The 17,586-nt window shown below is 37.4% G+C and overlaps 1 pseudogene; it reads right to left on the bottom strand.

Annotated features, from left to right (window-relative positions):
- Window positions 1–16,946, bottom strand: part of LOC149127079 (protein MIX23-like) — a 54,837-nt pseudogene extending 37,891 nt beyond the window's left edge.
- Between the last annotated feature and the right edge of the window lie 640 nt (window positions 16,947–17,586).

The raw sequence follows: 17,586 nt of genomic DNA, 5'->3' as shown, positions 1-17,586 counted from the left end.
ATCATTCTGCCTGCAAATAAATACATAAATCTTAAAGAAAGACAAAATCACAATATGTTTCACAAATCAGTTTTGTCAACTGGATAAAATCAATACTGCTTGAGGATTCTTTGTGATTCAATTTAACAAGTTGTACTCTCCAATTATATAGCAATTCTATGCTTTTGATAAATTTATTAAATTATTTTCTAAATAGTATCTTCATCTATAATATCTATATTATTACATGTATTTATATATGAAGGTACCTCAAAGATGGAAGTAGGTGATAAGTATATTTAATTATAAAAAATAAGTGAAATGCATACAAGGAAGTTTCAAGGAGTGCATAAACACACATATTACGAGAAAATTGGCATAGAAAACATTTTGCACCAGAATATACTTACATTTTAATTCTATTTTCTGTGAAATTTCTTTTGTGCATAAATGTAAACATTTATTTTCTTTTAAATTTTATTTTTATTATTCAAGTAAAACATGAACATATATTCTCAGAAAGCAAAATCAAAGCTTATCTTAACCCTAGTTCCCTCAGTAAACGTGACTGCTATTATTGTTTTGTTGTGATTCTTTCTAGAATTTCTGTAACCCATTTACAAATGTACAACCATCTATAGAAAATTATAGCATGGTTTTGTGTGAAGAATGATTTTTTGTGTGTGCAAAAGCTAATGTATTGCTCTATAATTTGCATATTTCATTTACTAGCACATACAGTGATTTTTCTATGTACAAATGTATCTTCTCCAATCATTGTCAATATTTCATTGTATTCTACTAGGTCCCAACACCAAAAGTTGTTCAACCATTTGCTTATAACTGGAACTTTAATTGCTTACTCTCATATATGTAGTTTATGTCAACACATACAAAGCAATGCATACATATTATGTTAATATGTGTGTGTGCAGGTACTTTACTTAGGGCTTTCAAATTTTATTTTAATTAATAGTATATTTTATTTCCTTTTCTCAAGATTCTTTGGGATGATTTTGAGTCTGATTTTTTATTCTTAAATTGGCTGATAAAATTGTACTTCTTTATAGGGTAGAATGTGATATTTCTTTTTTTTAAATTTTATTTAATAAATATAAATTTCCAAAGTACAACTTTTGGATTATAGTGGCTTTTTCCCCCCATAACCTCCCTCCCACCTGCAACCATCCATCTCCCACTCCTCTCCTATCGCATTCACATCAAGATTCATTTTCAATTATCTTTATATACAGAAGATCAATTTAGTATATAGTAAGTAAAGATTTCAACAGTTTGCACCCACCCAGAAACACAAAGTGTAAAGTACTCTTTGAGTACTAGTTGTACCATTAATTCACATAGTACAACCCATGAAGGACAGAGATCTTACATGGGGAGTAAATGCACAGTGACTCCTGCTGTTGATTTAACAATTGACACTCTTGTTTATGATGTCAGTAATCACCTGAGGCTCTTGTCACGAGCTGCCAAGGCTATGGAAGCCTCTTGAGTTTGCCAACTCTGATCTTATTTAGACAAGGCCATTGTCAAAATGGAAGTTCTCTCCTCCCTTCTGTCAAATTTTAAATAATATTGCATTTTGAAGTATGACTTTTTGGAAATATTTGTATGTAAATATATTATCTACATACTAGTATATATGAAAAGAAGTTAATATTTCTATTCTCAGCTCTTGCAAAATTTGGAACTAAATAACACATTTTCATTCTCAGCAAGTCACTGTTGAAAATATGTACAGCTAAATGTTCTCATCCTCTTGTACCTCTTTTAATTTTCAGGCTGTCAAATTAGTGCCAATAAAAAATCACCAGTTGACAGTCTGTAAGATCAAATTCTTTTAAAGAGTTCCTATCATTGAAGTCTTATTTAACCTCCATGTGACCCTTTAACAGAATTCCTGACACTTAAATCTTCAATGAGAAAATATAATCTAGAGTGAAAAGAATGGATAAAAGAGTGACAGGTTACACTGCAAACAGATTTGAAATGGCACAATGTGTGTTGTGAAATGATGATTTCTCCTGTCAAATTTATTTTATTCCTAAGGCAATTTAGAGTTTTCATGAGTCCTAAGCTCATTCATAATTATTATTTTTTACATAGACACACAATGAATTCAATTGAAATGATTCTAACTTAAGCTCTAGAACTGCATTTCACAAAATGACTTAAAGTAACTATTTATAATATGGCCTTAACTTCTCTTCGACTGAAAGCATATTATGTTACAGAATCAGCCAATATATAAGTGGGTTACTCATCAAATACTTGCTATGTTCAGTAGATTAAATATTAATTTTGCAGAAATGTTACACAAAAATGGCCATCTCCCTGGTAACAAGGTTAATTCACAGATTTATGTTAGTTCACCATTGAATAGACAAGCAGGTCCAAATTATGTCGCCAGAATCAAGAGTAAGTATTTCAGATGCTGCAACCATGTCACCGGTGCAACAGAATGTGGTTAGAAATGGGTAATCAATAGAACATACATACACATTGAACATTCTTACCAGGAAGAAAATATCAGCAGTATGGGTCAGGAAAGAAGGAAACTTCTTCTAGTGCCTTGGTTGGAATTCCCTGGAATTGGAGAAATTGTAGCAAATAAGTATTTACATTGATCTTTCTCCTGTGCCACAACCATTTTTGAAAAAATAATATTGATGGGTTCAACCTTCAGTTGCTCAACATGTAATTAACAACTCTTAGCATGTCACTCAAGTATAAGTTATTTTTTAAATCTTTTTTAAGGTTTATTTTTATTTATTTGGAATGCAGAGTGACAGAGAGGCAGAGGCAGAGAGAGAGAGAGAGGTCTTCCATCCACTGGTTTACTCCCCAGATGGTTAATCCAGAGCCAGGAACCAGGAGTTTCTTCCAGGTCTCCCACAAGGGCCCAGGGGACCTGGGACCTGGCCATCCTCCACTGCTTTCCCCAGCCATAGCAGAAAGCTAGATCAGAAGTGGAGCAGCCAGGACTCAAACCGGTGCCCATATGGGATGTTGGCACTGCAGGTGGTGGCTTTACCTGCTACGTCATGGCGCAGCCCCTCGACTATAAATTATTGATTCAATTTCTCACACTCATCTTTCAATACGCCCCTGTAGAAACCTTGTACCAAAGCCACTCAGAAGAATTCATGTTTGCTCTTCATTCTGTGCCTTTCTTCTTTCAATGGTGATAAACATACAGCTCACGGGCAACATAAGAATTGTGCAATTCTTTTATTCTATTGTAAGTATTTCTAGAATTCTCATGTCTATTTTTGAGTTTTTATATATTTTGACTCTGTTGTGTTTTCATAACTGCTGAAAATTGTTTTCAGTTTGGCTTGAATATGGCTTCAATCTAGTGTATGCTGGTGCTTAACACCCTTTCATTCTCTGTGAGCGTGTTATCCTGCTTCTTGCTCTTGTGTCATTTTCCAAAATAATTCTGAAAAGAATTCTGATTACATTGAATGCCTATTGTACATTGTTACGTTAAATTGGATTAGGTTAGATTCCTGATATTTCGAGGAACATGAATTTGTCATGAAAGTGTTTATTTTTCACTTCCCTAGAAATCCCACTTTTGTTGCTTTTATGAAGTAATAAAAATATGGCCTTCTGGAGTCAGCATCATGTTATGGCGGGTTAAGCTGCCACCTGTGACACCAGCTTCCTATATGGATGCTGGTTCAAGTCCAGGAGGCTGCAGTTCCAATCCAGCTTTTGCTAATGTGCCTAAGAAAGCAGCAGAGGATATTCAAGTGGTTGGGCTCCACCACACATGTGGGAGACCTGAAAGAAGCTCTTGGCTGCTGACTTTGGCCTGGGCAGTTCCTGGCCATTGCAGCCCATTTGGGGAGTGAACCAGTAGATGGAAGATGGATCTCTCTCTGTCTCTCTCAATCTGTCTTGCTCTGGATCTCACTCTTGCTCTTTAATTCTACTTTCAAATAAATAAATAAATGTTTTAAAACATATATGGTTTTCTATTTTCTGCTACCTCCTGGATCTATCCCCATTTTCAATAGCCTTCATTCTTTATCCTCATTGTACCTGTTCTACTTAAATTTTAAAATATTCCCAGTAGGGGCCGGTGCTGTGGTGCAGTAGTTAATGCCCTGGCCTGAAGTGCCAGCATCCCATATTGCCGCTGGTTTGAAACCCGGCTGCTCTACTTCAAATCTAGCTCTCTGCTATGGCCTGGGAAGGCAGCGGAGGATGGCCCAAGTCCTTGGGCCCTGCATCAGCTTGGGAGACCAGGAGGAGGCTCCTGGCTCCTGGCTTCGGATCGGCGCAGTTCCGGCCGATGCAGCCAATTGGGGAGTGAACCAGCAGATGCAAGACCTCTCTCTCTCTCTCTCTCTCTCTCTGCCTCTCCTCTCTCTGTGTAAGTCTGGCTATCAAATAAATAAGTAAATCTTTAAAAAAATATTCCCAGTAATTTCTCCTTAATGTCAGGATCTTTCTGAATCAGTTCATTGATTACTATTGTTCATAAATCTCCACTGTTCCCAACTCTTCAGACATCATTGGGGCATTTCCTTTAGTGCTTCTTTGTCCGTAGGTGGAGATTCAAGAATAATGTTGATCACAATAGTGAACAGCACAGAAAAAAATCCCTGCACTCAATAACTTTATATTATGTGGAGAAAAGATATATAATAAGAAATAAACACTTCAAAATATTGTGCTTCAGAGGATCATAAGCTGCTTGGAGAAAAATAAAACATGATAATAGGGAAAACCCGGAAGTAGGAAAAATATTTCTTTTTTTGAAAGGGAGGCAGGAAAAGTCTCAGTACCTGAAAGCTGAGTAGAGATGGGAAAGAAGTGAAAGAGTCACAAAAATGCTGTGCAAGTGCATCAGCTGTGACTCTAAATGCTTAAGGAACTCAAGTGCTTTATTCCATCCCTTTTTCAGGGTATATTTATTAATGGCCTGTCCATGACTTTTATATTCTTGCTATTCCCAGCTGTTTTTTCTTAATGACTTAACAATTTCTTTACAGCTTTCAGGTTTTCATGTTTTCTGATTTGTTCTATTACCTTGGATTAATGCCATTAATATAAACTTACACTTCTTTAATTTAAAATCCATGAATACCAATTATCATATTATTGATTATAGAAAGTCTTTGATAAATTAAGAGAGTTCTTAAGATAGCATGAAAGCAAGCTTATTACAATTATTGCTCCCTTTTCTAATGAGTTGAATTATATCTCCTAAAAAGGTATGTTGAAGACCCAGCCCCCAGTACTTCATGATGTACCTTTATTTGCAAACAGGATTAGTGCTAATGTGATTCCTTATGACGAGGCCATTAGTGTGGATCCTGCTTCAGTACAACTCTTGCTTTATTGAAAAGGTGAGTTTTCACACAGACAGATGCACAGAAGGGAAGACACTGTGAAGACATAGAAAGAAGCCATGATTCATCACTAGGGTGATGAATCTGCAAGCCAAAGATTGCCAGTAACCACCAGAAGCTAAAAATTAGAAGAAAAAATAAACAGCCTCTTTTAGAGCTTTCAGAGAGAGAGAGAGAGACAGAGAGACAGCAACATGGTTTTCCTAATCTCTAGAATTTGGACTTCTAGTTTCCAGAAATGTGATAGAAGAAATTTCTATTTTAAACCATCCAGATTGTGAATCTTTTCAAGGCAGCCGTTCAAAATTGTCTATCTCTTTTTATGCTTTCAATTTTCTCTCCTCCTCACTGACCTATGTCAACAGCTTGTAAAAGTCCTCTCTCCTTATTAAAAGAAGCTATTTTCTCTGAGTCATCTATAGATACTGCAAGAAGTTTCTGAGCAGGATTGATGTTGTTGCATAGTAGGTTAAACCCCTGCCCATGAAACAAGCATACCCTATGGGCATTTGCTGGAGTGTTGACCTCTCCATTTCCAATACAGCTCCATGCTTGTGGTCCTGAGAAAGCAGCAGAAGATGGTCCAGATGCTTTGGTCCCTGCATCTATGTAGGAGACCTGGATGAAAATTGGTGTCTGATCCAGCTCCCTGTTTATGTGCCAGGGAAAGCAGCAGAAAATCTCCCCTATACCAATGTGGGAGTCCTAGATAAAGTTCCTGGCTCCTGGCTTTGGGTCTGGCCCAGCCCTGGCCATTGCAGCCATTTTGGGAGTGAATCAGGGAATGGAAAATCTCTTACTCTCTATCTCTTTCTCTCTGTATAACTCTGCCTTTCAATAAATATTTTTTAATTTAAATTTGTTTTTTAGACAGTCTTTGGTTATCACCTATAACTGGAAAGCTTCTAGCTTGGCACATGGAGAAATAAATAATCCCTACTATCCAAACTCTGAAGCATTCTTTATCTGTAACCCTAAGCAGTGTTCCACAAGCTCTAATTATACTTACACACACACACACATACATATGTACATACACATATATGCATACATAAACATATATACATGTATGTGAATCATCTGATGATCTTGATAAAATGCAGATTCTGATTGGAAATTTTGTGTTTTTGATGAACGACCTGACAATATTGATGCCCTTTTCCAAAGACCACATTCTGAGAAACAAAGCCCTAACAATTGAGCTAGTGACTCATGTCACAAGCCCCTTAGCTTGTCACCCAGGACTCCTTCCAACCGGAGCAGCACATGTCTGCAGTTTTAGGAAAAAAAAAAAAAAAAAAAGGATTCCACTTTAAGTGTGGAACATGAAAAAAGCTTCCCATTGGTGCCGGTGGATGAATTAAAAATAGATGGCCCACATGGAAAGATATTTTAAGAGGCTACACGCTCTCTGCAGGAATATATAGTTCTAACATGACTCAAGGATTGGCAAGTTGAGCAAGAACTGCAGCTCAGCCTGTGGCCGGGTGCCTTGAAATGCACAGACTTGCATAAAGAGCAGGCTCCACCTTCTGCGCCTTCCTGCTCAGCGTCGTTGTATCAATTCCAATTCAGACATTCTCTTTCATCGATTTCTTCTCTCCCACTACAATCATTCAGACATTAATTGCATGTAATTTGGTTTCTTCCCTTACCTAGCCACTTACCCACAGAAGCATTTTCTTTATTGCAACCATATTTACTGTTTTAAAACATAACTTTGCCTATCTTTCTCTTCATCTTAATAATGTGCCAAGAGTACACATTGCCAGGAGAATGGCTGCAAGTCCCCTAGTACGACACTGAATAGATTTAAAGGTACTACCCCAAATATGACTGCAAGGTATCTGTACTCTCTTGTTTTTCACTTTCCTCTATATCACCAGTGCATCTGTCTAGATTTTTTGGCCATACTGGATGCAGTGGAAACTGACACCTGTTAAGCTGAGACTGAGTTGGCAACAAAATCACAGGAATAGTACAGCCCATTGGTCAGAACTGTGATATCAAACTTTTGCTACAAGAGAAAGCTTTAATGTAATAAGAGAACATAATGGTAAATCTCAAATGTAATTATTCATTAGATTTCAATAAAGTACAAATCTAGTACACAAGGAAAAACAACCAAAAATGAGACCTACTGAACTCCCAAAGATAATTATTGTGGTTCAGTAAAATTAAGAATTTCTTTTCTTCCTGGGCAAAAAGTTAGATCTCGTTTCTCAATTTGGCCACCATAAGTATTAAGTTCTAATTGGCATGTGGTAGATTGTTACAATAACTCCTAGTGAATTATGTCTTTGCATATGAAGATATTTCATCAGGTTTAGGAAAATTGAATTAAAAATAAACTGGTTATTTTTGTATACTTTTTTGACAGAGAAACACAATGAGACAGAGAGAAAAAATAGATCTTCCATTTGCTGATTCATTTGCCAAATGCCTACAACATCAAAGGCCAGGCCAGGCTAAAGCCAGGAGCCAAGAACTCAATCCAGGTCTGTCACAAAGATTACAGGAACCCAACTGCTTAAACCTTCACTTGCTATCTTCCAGGGTCCACATTAGTGAGAAACTCTAGTCAGGAGCTATATTCAAGTACAAAACCCTATCACTCTGATATGGCACACATAACTCCTGTCTTAACCACTAGACTAACCCTGACGCAATGTATTCATTTGCTGCAAAAAATATTGTGAAATCCGTTCATATTTTTTCATTGTACTCATTGTGTTGATGAATTACCACTTTTCTTCCAACAAAGTAAATTTATCCTTAAATTTCATTTTCAATGAATCTATTGAAGTATTGACATATCTCTATTGCTTAGCAATTTGACTTTAGTAATTTTCAGATCTACAGGTGGAGTTAAATATTAATCCTCCTAATTCTTATACACTTATTCAGGGAGGAGAGAGAGAGAGGAGAGAGAGAGAGAGAGAGAGAGAGAGAGAGAGAGAGGATCACTCTGCTGGTTCACTTCTCAAATGTCCATAACGGCCCAGACTGATCCAGGGTTAAAGTGGGGAGTTGGGACCTCAAACTGTATTTCCCACATAGGTGGCAGGAAGCCAATTATTTGTGCATCACTACTTTCTCCCGGGGCATCTGTGACCTCTCTGAATTTGGGCTGACATTGTGACTTGTTTTGACTAACAGAATATAACCAAAATAATACCATGTGACCTCTTAGTAGGTCTTCAGGGAACTGAATTTCTGTTCACTTCCTCGTGAAATTTTTCCCTGCCATGGTTTTGCCTTTAAGAAACTTGGAATAAAAGGATGGCACTGTGGATCCCTAGGCTAATCCTCCTCCTGTGGCACCGGTACTCTGGGTTCTAGTCCTGGTAAGGGTGCCAGTTCTGTCCCAGTTGCTCCTCTTCCAGTCCAGCTCTCTGCTGTGGCCAGGGAAGGCAGTGGAGGATGGCCCAGGTGCTTGGACCCTGCACCCGCATATGAGACCAGGAGGAAGCACCTGGCTCCTGGCTTCCGATGGTGCAGCACGCTGGCCTTAGCGGCCATTTTGGGGGTGAACCAATGGAAGGAAGACCTTTCTCTCTCTCTCTCCCTTACTGACTCTACCTGTCAAAAAAAAAAAAAAAGAAAGAAAGAAAGAAAGAAAGAAAGAAAGAAAGAAAGAAAGAAAGAAAGGAAAAGAAAGAAAGAAAGAAAGAAAACAAAGAAACTTGGAATAAAAGACTACCTGGAAATATGTCCAGTCAATTCAGATGAACCTGTGTCCAAACAGACATTCAACTGAATGAAGACACAAAAATAAGCATGAGTAGCAAAAGGTCTGCTCAATCAACCCGTGGGATTGTGAGGAAAAAATAAATTATTGTTTTAGGAAATGGAGTTTTGGGGTGACCTCTTTCACAGAAAGTGTTAACAGATACAGAAAGCAACACTTGCAAAAATGGTTCTATCATTTCTAGCCCTGACCTACGAAATGCTCCTGGGAGCATACTGAAGTGCTCATTTCTTTTTCTCCAGCTCTGGAATGGGATTGATGATCAGCAAAACCTTAGTAGTCATTCATTGAGTGTATCAATGTGCCCAGATTCTAGTTCCTGAATGTTTGTCCGTTTAGATATTTACTAGACAAGTGCAGATATTTTAGAAAGAAATAAAGTGCAAAGATACTTTAATTATACATTTTGAATTCTATTTATTGCAGAAGTTACCAAAAGTAATAGTATTATTATGAGCTTTTCCATTTATTTAATGTCTGTTTTTAAAACATTTTATCTAAAAAAAAAACTTTTATGAAAAATACTTTTTATTTATATATAATTACCTTTTCAATACAAATTGATTTTTGTCACACTAAAACATACTGAAAAGAAGAGAAAAATTCAATTGACAAAAGCATCTATCCATAATACCAGCACTAAAATTATACCACATTTTGTTCCTTCCACATGAGTACTTTTAAATTATATTTATGTAAATGTTTTAGCTAACGTTATATTATATACAGTTTCCATAGGTAGTCACAACTTTCTAAAGGGGCTACATCACACTACATCTAATGAACACAGTTTAGCACTTCCTAGGCCTTTTTATCAGGTCTAACTTTAAAATATTCAGAATTCTAGTTCTATAATAAGCATTTTTTAAAATCCAGCTTCTTCCTTTTCCATATCATTTCTGTTACTTTTATTTACTTAAATTCAGTGTTTTGTTTATGTTACTTTATGGACATTATTGAGTATATCACTTAGCTAGAGTTATTTGCCTTTAGTCTCTGTTATGCTTATTTTAAAAGTGGTAACATTAGCATAACAATGATTTATTCTTTACCAAGGCCAGTAGTCTTCCTAGATTGTGGCTTTCCCAGGCCATAGCAGAGAGCTGACCAGAAGAGGAGCAACCAAGACTAGAACTGGCACGGATCGGATATGGGATGCCAGTGTCACAGGCGGAGGATTAACTTACTGTGCCACAGCGCCAGACCGTCTTTTAAAGCCCTGGCCTGCAGCATCAGCATCCCATATGGGTGACGGTTCAAGTCCCAGCTGCTCCATTTCTGATCCAGCTCCCTGCTAAACACCTAGGGAGGCAGCAGAAGATGGCCCAAGATCTTGGTCCCCTGCACCCATGTAGGAGATCCATAATTAGTTCCTCTCTCCTGGTTTCAGATCTACTCAGCTTTTGCCTTTACAGCCTTTTGAGGGGTGAACTAGTGAATGGAAGACCTCTCTCTCTCTGTCTCTACCCTCTCTGTGTAACTTTTTCAAATAAATAAAATAAATATTTTTTAAAAATCAAATGATTATCTCAATAGATGCAGAGAAAACATATGATAAAATACATCCTTTCATGATGAAAACCTTAAACAAATTGGATATAGGAAGAATATTCCTCAACACAATCCAGGATAAATATGACAAACCCATAGCCAGCATAATATTGAATGGGGAAAAGTTGGAAGCATTCCCACTAAGACCCAGAACCAGGCAAGGATACCCACTATCACCACTACTATTCAGTATAGTTTTGGAAATTTTTGCCAGAGTCATTAGACAAGAACAAGAAATGGAAGGAATACAAATGGGAAAGGAGAAAGTCGTATTATCCCTGTTTGCAAATTATACATCTGATAAAAGATAATATCCATGATATGTACGGAGCTCAAGAAATTCACCTACAGCAAAACAAGCAATCAACTTAAGAAATGGCAAAGAACATGAAGAGGCATTTTTCAAAAGAGGAAATCAAAATGACCAACAGACACATGGAAAAATGCTCAGGATCACTAGCCATCAAGGAAATGCAAATAAAAACCCCAATGAGGTTTTATCCCATACTAGTTCAAATGACTATATTCCAAAAATCAAAAAATAAAAAATACTGGTGAGGATGTGGGGAAAAGATACCCTAATACACTATTTATGGAATTGTAAACCAGTACACCGTTATGAAAGACATCATGGCAATTCCTCAGAAATCTGAAAACAAATCTATCATGACTCAGCAATCCCACTCCTGGGTAATTACACAAAGGAAATTAAATCAATATGTGAAATATTTGTAACCCCATATTTATACAGCTCAAGCTACAATAGCTAAGATATGGAATCAACCCAAGTGTCCATCAAAAGATGACTGGATAAAGAACTTTTGGTGTATGAACATGATGGAATATGACTCAGCCACAAAAAAGAATAAAATCCTCTCTTTCACCACAAAATTGATGTAACAGAGACTATTATGCAGAGTAAAAAAAGCCAGTCCCCAAAATACAAATAAAACATGTTTTTCCTGAGTTGCCATCACTATTACAGATTACAGAAAAATTGCAATGTATATATGCAAAACTGACATTTTGGCACAACTTATACCACTGTCATGTGTCAGCCAAATTATCTCTCATTCTTTTAGTTTCAGTAGGACAATAAGTTATCTTAATCACTTTTCACACCAACCTGTAGCTTAATAACTCAAACTCTGGAGACCAAACACCCTATTAGGAGTAATTTTTTTCCCAAAGGAGAATATAGATAAATACATGTTGTATCCCTGAATCAAAAAAACAAAGACTATCAAAAGTAGAAAATATTTTAGAGGCAATTTAAATGTCCACACACTATCCTGAGATCCTTTCTACCATATTCCCATCAAGCAGTTTTTCAGCTTCTGCACCAACATCTTTAGAATAAGCAATTCAATCTTAATTTGTTACAACAAACAAGAGCATTTATAGGCTTATAGCTTGTACTGGTGATAATTTTCCGAATATTATCTTCAGAAATTTGTCATCGTCATAAAAATGTTCATAATATGATGGCAGTTAAGGCTATCCAAACACCCTCCCCATGTTGCCAAAGAAAGTTGATCACAGAAAAACTCCAAAGAGAAAAATCCTGAATTCTATCTTCTTCATTTGGTAATTTTCCTATTAGTTATCGTTATCAGCTGAGCTCTATTCTCTACTGCTGAAAAAATGCCTATGGCAGTCATTATGTATATGCAGAGCTTTCCAAAATGAAGAGCTGAGAAGTGAAATTGACTGCCAAGCTCCCAAAGTCTCTGACAAAGGTTGTCAACTATTTAGTATACCTCTCCTCATGAGTGATAAATAAAATAAATAAAAATTTTGGTAGTAGCTCCTATGGACTGATCTCACAGTATTTCATGTGAATATAATGACTGAGGACATTTCAGAATACTGGCTAAAATATAAATAAGTGCTAACTCAAAATAAAACTGTATAAAATTCACATTTATATGTCTGGCTGATTTTTTTATTTGATTAGTTTGCAGCATGGTAGAATGCAAAGCAAGTCAAAATAAGTTATGAGTTTTGTTTTTCATCACTTAATACTCAATTAGAAAATCTTTAAATATTCTGTGACTCCATTATTTTATTTATAAAAGAGAAGCATCATGTTTATCTGGCAGTGGTGGGGTAGGTAGGAAATGAGATAAGAGATATGTAAATCTTCCCAAGATTTTCTCTTTAAATCCTGTAAGATTGCATAAACTCAAGAGATTTTTATCATACATTTCTTTCACATTAAAATATCATCATATAAAAATTGCAATGAAGAGACACTGTGTTCTTAATACCCATATAGATATAATCATGTTTCAATACATGTGAAAATATGCATTTTCCCAAATTTTTTATTTCTTTTTGTCCCATGCATTAGTCAATTAAAATTACACAGAGATGATATCATTTAAGAGACAGTAAATAAATTCTTAACATGCATGTTAAGTAGAAATTATACATAAAAGTATATTGTTTCTTTGCTCTTAGTATTATCATTGGGTCAATACGGAGATAAGTGAATATTTATGTGATTTTAAACATTGTTATTGTTCTATATTCTTGCTGTCCACTGTTGTTAGTTTTTGCAACATATTAGACTACTAAAAACTTAGTAGCTTAAAGCAATGATTTATTTTCCATGCTTCTGTGAGTTTCTGGGATTAAAGCTGGCTGAGTTATGCCACTACATTTAACAGAACACAGGAGTAGATTGAAGCTTGTTCCGAGCAACTCAAGAGCCCTGATAATTGCAGGAGTTCTATGAAAAGGTAACATCACATTAATGGCTCAAAATTGACTATAATTGCTGACTACACAAAAAGAGGCAAATACTATATATCAGACTTTGTCCAGCCCATAATCCTGAGCTGTTAGACATTTACCAGTGCACCACCTACTGGAGGCCTAGCTGGGCTACCGGGTTCGCGATAACCACTCAAAGGCTGATAGTCATCCCTACGATCCCCTTCTGTAGAACCAGCGTTCTCTCCCAGCAGGTTCAGAGCAACACTCCAAGAGGATGGAAGAGAGAGCTGCGACCTGTACCAAGAGTTGCATAACGTTCCTCTGTCACATGCCATGGGTTACTTATGTAGCCTATCCGATGCTTGATTTCTTTCTCCTATAAAATTAATACAGCTTGCTAATAGCTTTTACAATTGGAATTATGTGATAAAATCCAGGTGAAACACTTATGACAGAAACAGGTACATTAATAATATTCAATAAATGCCAGTTACTATATTACTGATTATTTTATATCCCTAAAATCTCTTCTGTCAGTCATTTCTTTGACCTCACTAGCATTATCTTTGTGAAAGAGAAACTACTTAATTCCTCCCACTGAATCTTATCTACAATAATTCTGTTAATAGCACCTGTGTCTATAGATGTACATTTGGTCATTTGTCACATTCCCTTTTAGTCTGTGAATCTTTGAAATCTCAAATTCCTTGTGACTTTTCTATTTTTGTCATAAGCATTCAGCAATATATGTAGGATAGCCATTTAATAGATATTGATTGAGTTAGTGCTTCTTTTAATAGTGATGAGAATACTTATGTTCTGTATAATTTTTATAATATTGATGTAGATGTGGCAATATATTCTTGGAGGAAAAAAAGAACATTATTGAACTAAAATAAATAACCACATCATGAAATAATGGAAATACACACAGTATGATGATAAACACACAGTATGGGTAGCTTAAGACAGACTGCCACCGGGAGACAAATGTCAAAATGTGAGAATCAGTGTTGTGCAGTAGTCAAGAGCACAGACTCAATACAGTTGCCTCATAATAAAATCCCAGCTCAACAGTTTTCACTGTGACATTGGCAAAGTTGCTTAAGCTGCCTCCCAGGCCCTTTAGCAGGAAGGTGGACCAGGAGTGGAGTGGCCAGTGCTCAAACTCAGGGACCCTGCTAATATGAGATGCATGTATCCCAAGTGGTACCTTAAGTCCGTACTTCACAACCTTGCCCCTTGTTCACTTTTTAATTTATTGTTTTGTCTTCATGAAGGAACATGGTTTTCTTGAATTTTATGCACAAAAATTGAAATACACTAATGCTATTTTGATTTGTACAGATATTATTTGAAATTCACCTCTATTTTGTACAGTAAATGTTGTCATGATATTTCATCTCCCCTAGATGTAAGTTTTCCTTTTTGCATACTGCAGAAAAATGTCTTGGTCACATTATTTTTTCCTTATTTTATTTTTACTTTAATTTTAGCATCAATATTTTGCTATTTACCCTATGAGATTCTCTTTGTGTCTGTTATTTCACCCAGAAATAAGATGAATGCTATTTTATTATTATTATTATTAGAATTCTCTCATTTTGAGCCTGATATGTGCTTACAGATCATGAGTACAGACAACTATAAAACACATTAAACATGTATTCACTGAGCTGGTCATCTGTCTATTGGCACTTAGCTTTCCTCTCAAAACTCTGAGATACCCACTTCATTACAGGGAGCTTGAAGCCTGAAAACTTTATTTCCATTGATCTTTCGGCATCTTGATTATTTCTGGGCTGCCAGAGGGAAGCATAAATAAGGAATTGGAAGATGGAAAGAAGAAAATAGTGTTTTTGCCTTCCTGGGTGCCTTTAGAAAGGTCAACAGGAGATTTAAACACCCTACAGGATTTCAGCCTTCCTGTAACTACACCAACAGCTCTCCAGTGCAGCCAGAAATGGCTCAGCCATGGAAAGACCATTCCCACTACAATCGGCAGCCACTTGCTGCCTCATAGGCTTGTTTTTAATTTTAATTGCTTTTGGTACTGTGAAACACAAATAGCCCATCATTCAATGGCAATAATTTTGCACAACCTTTGAAATCGAAGAAGACCCTGAAATGTGGCCCCTTAAAGTACCCTAGAAATGCTATCCGGGGTGCCATGTGCTACCGGAATTTGGGGTGCCTTACGATTTCACCACGGGCTTATTACTAAATCCTCAATATTAATAAGCCCAAGAGGGTTCTTGCCTAATATTTAGAGAAGAATTCTAAATACCGGCACAGATAAACAAGGCAGCATGGTATGTTTTAAGCTTTTATTTAGTGAGAAAGACGCATAGGAGAGTGAGAGCTTTATTTAGGAGACAGAGGTGAATAGGGGTTCATGCCGAGCACCAGGAACCAGCCACATGGATGAGCACGTAGGCCAGGAAGCCTAGAGCACATAGCCCGAAGGCCATGCACCCTGGAGGAGCAGGGCTACAGCAAGCCCCTTTCCTAGCAAGAGGCCGGGGAAAAAGATCAGGGCCGGCCACACCATGTCCCGGCTTTTAACCCACTTCCGAAGGGGAGTGGTTAATTAACCTGATTGGCTGGTGGGCACCCAGGTGTGGCCAGGTAGGGGCATGAGGCCACACAGGGGCTTGGCAAAGGCGTGGTCTTCCAGTTCACAAATCTGATCAATTTTAACCTACTTGCCTACTTAACCTGCAGGTTAATTTTAACCTGCCTGCCTACTTCACCTTCAGATGGCAAGTAGACTAACAAACCCAGATTCTAATCCTTGAGATCCTTTTCCTGTGCCCACTTCTTTCAGTAATACCATATGTTAAAGTTCAATTAGCAAGTAGAAATCACTTTAGTGTTATGAAATATAAAGTGGCAGGAGCCAACGTTGTGGCACAGCAGGTTCAGCCACCACCTATAACACAGTCATCCCATACCTGAGCACCATTTGAGTCCCAGCTGCTCTGCTTCTCATGCAGCTCTCTGCTGATGCACCTTTGAAAGCAGTTGATGATGGCCCACATAGCTAGGCCCCTGTAAGCCTTGAGAGAGACCCAGGTGGTATTTTAGGCTCCTGGCTTTGGCCTGGTCCAGCCCCAACCATTGAGGCCATTTAGGGTGTGAACCAGCAGATAGAAAATCTCTCTGTGTGTTTCTATCACTTTCTTTCTGTCACTCTGCCTTTCAAATAATTTTTTTTTGTAAAAAAGAAATGTAAAGTGAGAAATTGATAATAAAGACACTGGAAGGATCACAGAGCTAAAGGAAGAGGATGGTGAGAAGGAAACTGAAGATGAGGAAGGGGTGAAGAACCACAGTGGAAGGTGCATAGTCACTCACCGGAGTCTAACAGGTTACACTTGACTTCAACAGCTGGGGGTGTTGCCACTGCCTCTTCTCCTCTTGCTATGGAAGCGCCACAGGAACTACACTCCCCTCTCTCTTACAGGTGCCATGAACACCACCACTGACATGCTGAAGCTACTATTGAAGTTGATGCGCAGGCAACACCAAGAGCAGGAAGGAGCTTTTTCATTCCCCATTGCCAAACTCCCAAAGTGACAGCCGTCTCTGGAACATTGCCCAGAAAGCCTGTCCCTGGAAGTTGCAAACATCTAACACTCAGGGTTTTAGTCCTTTAGACATCTGCAGAGCAGAAGCAATGAAAGGCACTCTCATTGAAGTAGTGCCGAGAGGTCCCAGAGCCTGCACCCCTCTCAGCCCTGTCCCTGTCAGGGTGATCCACGAGGTACAGAATCTCTGTGGTTTATTTGGAGGAAAAGGCATGTTCTTTCTAAGGAGATGTCTGAGTCCCAGGCCTGCAGAGTCTTCTTTAACTTCAATCCACTTCTGCCTAGAGTAAAAATTTAGAATTTTGAGTTAAAGTGACTGCTGCCTACCTTTTCCTTCCAATGCACAACGTCCCTTGTTCTATATTGCTCCTGTCATTTGTGTGGAAAAAAGATGCAACTGTTTCACCACATGTTTAATTGTTTGAATAATACAAATATATATATATATATATATATATATATTTTATATTTCTTTAGGTTAGAAGTATACCATCAATCTTACTGGTCTAAAGTCAACGTATCTAAAGGCCTGTGTTCCTTTCTGGACACTTTAGGGGAGAATCGGTTTCCTTGATAGGATCTGCCTTCAGTTCCTGGCTCATGGTCCTTT

Source organism: Oryctolagus cuniculus, chromosome 4 (assembly GCF_051225735.1).
Source record: "Oryctolagus cuniculus isolate XC-2025 breed Fujian yellow rabbit chromosome 4, ASM5122573v1, whole genome shotgun sequence".
NCBI classification, from domain to species: Eukaryota; Metazoa; Chordata; class Mammalia; order Lagomorpha; family Leporidae; genus Oryctolagus; species Oryctolagus cuniculus.
Note: the sequence above shows the minus strand (reverse complement) of the source record. Positions and strands in the feature narration are given on the sequence as shown.